This window comes from Trematomus bernacchii, unplaced genomic scaffold, assembly GCF_902827165.1.
Source record: "Trematomus bernacchii unplaced genomic scaffold, fTreBer1.1, whole genome shotgun sequence".
Lineage (NCBI taxonomy): Eukaryota > Metazoa > Chordata > Actinopteri > Perciformes > Nototheniidae > Trematomus > Trematomus bernacchii.
This window is the reverse complement of record NW_022987724.1, coordinates 28,486-33,402: the sequence shown is the minus strand read 5'-3', so window position 1 is coordinate 33,402 and position 4,917 is coordinate 28,486.

Sequence of the window (4,917 nt, the reverse complement as noted above, 5' to 3'; positions counted from 1 at the left end):
TCCTGTGTAAGGTTTATTTTTTCGCTTTAAAAAAAAATTGTAGCCTCTTGAATTGTTTTAATTAATATCTTTCAAGAACGATTCATACAAGATACAACCAAAACACGCCCAAAAAAATGAATACATTGAAGCTTTTAGATCCATATCTATTCATTTTAATCAAGTCTATATTTACCACAAGGGGCTTTTCAATATTATGTACAGTAATAGACCCTCTAGATTAGGAAAAAAACCTCTTAAGAATAGAAGAAAGGGAGGCGTGTGGCACAGTGGGTTAATACGCTGATCTTCGAATCGGAGGATAGCAAGTTCGAGTCCCACTGCAGTCAGCATGTCGTTGTGTCCCTGGGCAAGACACTCACCCCAAATTGCTCCTGTGGGGATTGCCCTCAGTATTGAGTACAGTATGTTAGTCGCTTTGGATAAAAGCCTGTCTAACAAGTAACATGTAATGTAATGTAAAAGAAACCTCAGGAAGAACAACTGAGAAAGATTCCTGCACCCACGAGGGGCAGACATGCAATAGATGTATGGACACAATAATTAACAAAGGGTAAAACATGACACTATAGACAGTCCAAATAACCAAATTGTACATAGAATATATATATTATTGATGAAAATGGATCAAGGAAGATGTCAAGCAGCTTCCAGGAGTAGCCAAACAATTAATGACATAATGTTTAAGGATAACAATCAATGTTAAGTAACTGTATCTTTGTAATTGATGTGGATATTTCACTAATACCCTCAGCTGTATTGCACTACTATACATGAAGATTATGCAAATACCCTGTTGCTTCAGAGAAAGTAAGTACCTTATTGTATCTATTAAATTGTTTTTTTGTCCAAGTTTTCAATAGGTCATATACCCCCATAAGCCTTGAGTTTGAGAACACTGCTCTCAATGTTTATAACAATTTAGTCATAATAGTCTAGCCAGGGATCATGGAAACGACGATCAGCTTTTTTATTTATTTTGTATTCATCTATTCAACATCATACATGAACATCATACATTTTACAGACAACAAAGTCCAGGGGCAGACATACAAAGCAACAAGACATTACATACTATGGAGCTAATTTCCTGCCATAACTCCACAAACAAACTTTTACTTTTTTACAAATGCCTTATGATTCACTAACACACACAGTGTGGTTTGCAAATACAAAACACCATCTACAAAGGAATGCATTAAGTTGTGCAAATAAAAAACATATCTATCAGACAAACACATATTAGAAAAAATGTTATGTGTTTATCTCATAGAGAACTTAATGCATTAGTTTGTAGATGGTACATTTGTATGGTATTTACTTAGTTTGTTTGTGGAGTTATGGCAGGATAGCTCCATAACATACGACGATCAGCTTCCGCCAGCTGCACACGTGTATCAAAACGTCATACGCAGTACGCCGCCTGCGCAGACGCTGACCCTGCCCCTTTCCCCTCAGTCCTTCAGCCGCGTAGCTCGAGAAGGGTCTAGCCTGCGGCCGCGGCCAGTAGTACACGACACTACACGACACGACACGCCCACCTGACACGACACTACGGTGGCTGAGAGACATTACCATACATGGCAGATTAAAAGCGAATTGACGACACTGACGCTGATGCAAGGATATTTAAAGAGGACATGAGGTTCAGAGAACAGACAAACAATATGGCGCACCGAGTAACAGGTAATTAACGTATTGTGGTTTTAGATATAATTACATACTATTTAGGTTTCGTTTGTTTGTCGATGTGGCCTGTTTAGCGCAGTGTAATTGTGTTTATTTAGCTAATTTGTATTTTTAAATATTAAATGTAAAGGAATGGAATACATATAAATATATATATATCTTAGCTCTTAGCTTGACATGCTCGACGTTCAGTTAGCATATATGCTAACTGAACATGCTCGTTCAGTTAGCATGTCAAGCTAAGAGCTAAGATATATGTATATATTTTAGCTTGACAGATGGAACAATGCATGTACTCGCATTTTTACAAGAATCTGATTTTAAATATTCATTGAAGGTGTCTTTCACATTTGAATGTTTTAAAAAAAAAAACATGTATTAGCTGCTATACTGACATGCACATATGTATAATTATATTATTATTTTAAGTGTGGTTTAAAGTTAAATGATATATAGTTATTGGGTAGAGTCAGTGGCGGCCGGTGGTCTTTTTTTTTGGTGGGGCTCTTGACGTACCGTAAGTGACCTACCCGGGGGGTCCGGGGGGGTTTCTCCCCGGAATTTTTTTTCGAGAAATGACCCCTTAAATGATGACTTCTGGTGATGTTAGAGGGGGGGGGAAGGAGAAATCGAGGCTTAAAATATGAGAAGACTGATCAATACCTCCATAATCTTCAGTGTGGAAAATATTATTTATCAACCTGAACATCTACTACTTTACCAGGAATTTGTGTTCTCAGAACTGGTCTGTTTTTTTCTTTCTTAAAACTGTTCATGTTTTTATGAACCAACACCTTCACCAAGTAGCTTTACAGTGAACTGCATGTGAGATATAAAATTAATAGCATCTTTTCAGTAGCATTAATTATAAATATTTAAGTGGTTCAATACAAGTCACTACAGCATTTCAAACTGAACTGTGAATAAATGCAATTTAAAAAAAATAACCACAGCACAAAATGTCATAAATTGTGTTTTTTCTTTGTTTCTCTGAGGATTATTTACAAACAGGCTTGTTTACATATAGCAATAACTCAGAAATGAAAAAAGCTACATCGTCTAACACGAACAACAGTTAGCATAATGATAATATATGTGTTATGTACATGTAACTGGCAAGGCTAGAGCAAGAAAGAACATAAAGTTTGCAAAAGGTTTAAATAACTTCAAGTATCTGTCTTCAGATTACGTGGAGGTTTTAGTCCGATGGGAAGCAGATTTTAAGCGACACCGAAGATAAACCAAAAATGTGGTGGAGCTGCAAACCGTGTAGTGTTGCTGGGACAGGAGCTATAACCGTTGGAAAATACATCACAGACAATGCAACAAACGTGGAGACAGAACAATCACTTCTGTGATAAATGCCCACTTATTAATAAACTTCTAACAACCATGGGAAACCTCCTCTCTACATATAAAGTGATATCCAAGCATGGGAAACAAAAGACAGCATTTACCTGTTTGCAATCCAGCTAGCCAAGCCTTTCTTGTGTACCAGCTACTTGTGAAGCCTCGTGTATAAATGTTGTCTTTTTCACGAGATTGCTTGCGATATATTCAAATCGGGTTGGTCCGGTGCAAGGTCTTTAAGCAACAATTTATCTGCCAAACTTCTCCTTTCGAAAGGATTGGAGATTAGCTCTTGAACAGAATTAGGCGGGGACCGAGGGTCCGGAGACTCCACCTGCACACGAAGCCATCCTCATCAACTACTGCGTCAACCGGATACGAGTCACTGTCCAAACTACTCACAGACTGCACTGGGCGCTGACATTGGCGCCCGGTGACCGTCATCTTTGACGACGCTGATTGGCTGAAATTATATTTTCGCGGCATAGTTTACACGTTACAGATAGCAACAGTCAGCTGCTGGTGGCTGCTGCTGCACTGGTTGAAGGCTCCTCTCTTAGCGCCCAGACGAGAGAAGGTGCATGGGCAAGGCCAGGCAGGAAACATGTGACTTATCAGTAACTTTAGACATCGTAACACAATTTTAAACGAGATTTTATTGTAGATTATACATTTTACTGATACCAATTATATAATATTTACCTTGTTCATTAAAAATAAAAATAAAAACATATATATTTTTTTAAACATATATTTTTTTTTTTTTTTAATTTTAATTATTATTATTTTTTTTTTTTTTCAATATGGGAAGAGGTGGGGCGGCGCCCCTAGCGCCCCTATGGACCGGCCGCCACTGGGTAGAGCCAAGTAACCCAGGTGGATGCAATCAGGCCTCTGTTTTTAGATGGGGTTTGTGGCCATGCTGTAGGCCTGACATTTAAACCATAGACCGTATATATAAAGATTTAAACTAGCTGAAGGGCTTTCTGTTCGAACCACAGTGACATCTAGAGGTTGTTTTGTGCATAACATGTCAACCAAAAGGTAGAGCTGGCTGAATCAGATGGAGTTAAACTTTTTTTTTTTCAACAAGATATCAAGACACAAAATGTGCTCTACCAAATGGTGGCGCTGGCAGTTAAAGGGTTACCTTCTGAAAGTGAGGAAGTATGACCAGCTTTGTCCCATAGGATTATACAGGCCAGTCCATTGCTGCTTGTTTAAGGAGTTAACTATTTCCAATATTAAAGTCACTGAAATTGTATTCTATTTTATTCACCTATAGACAAACAACACAACACTCCGTGATGGAGCACGCCCAGAGCTCAACAAATTGGACTCGGACACAATGAAACACTGGCTTGCTTGTATCAAATCAATACAATTCCCACATGCCCTACCCCGGAACCTGCGGTCTTCAGACTCTGGCCCCCCGCACCAACCTGCGATCCTTCGGGGACAGAGCCTTCAGTATGGCAGCCCCCACTCTCTGGAACGCTCTCCGTGCGGAGATCTGCAACATCCCCACGCTTGACGCCTTCAAAAGGGCCCTCAAGTCTGCCAAGGTCTTTGGCCCCAAATCTATTGTGTTGTCTGTCTAACTGTTCGTCTAACTGCCTTTTGTTATGTTTGTTTCTACTCCTGTTCTTTTTAAAGCGACCTTGGGTCTCATGAAAGGCGCTATATAAATCCAAGTTATTATTAATACATCATTGGAACGGTAAGAATCTCAGCTACAACACTGACTAAAGCCTTCCCATCTCCAGTATGCCTACATGACAAGCATTTTTATAATATACAGTAAACATATCTTTGACTTATTAGAGAAGAGACAATCATCAAGCCAGATACCAAGGTATTTACAACAGGCAACCACTT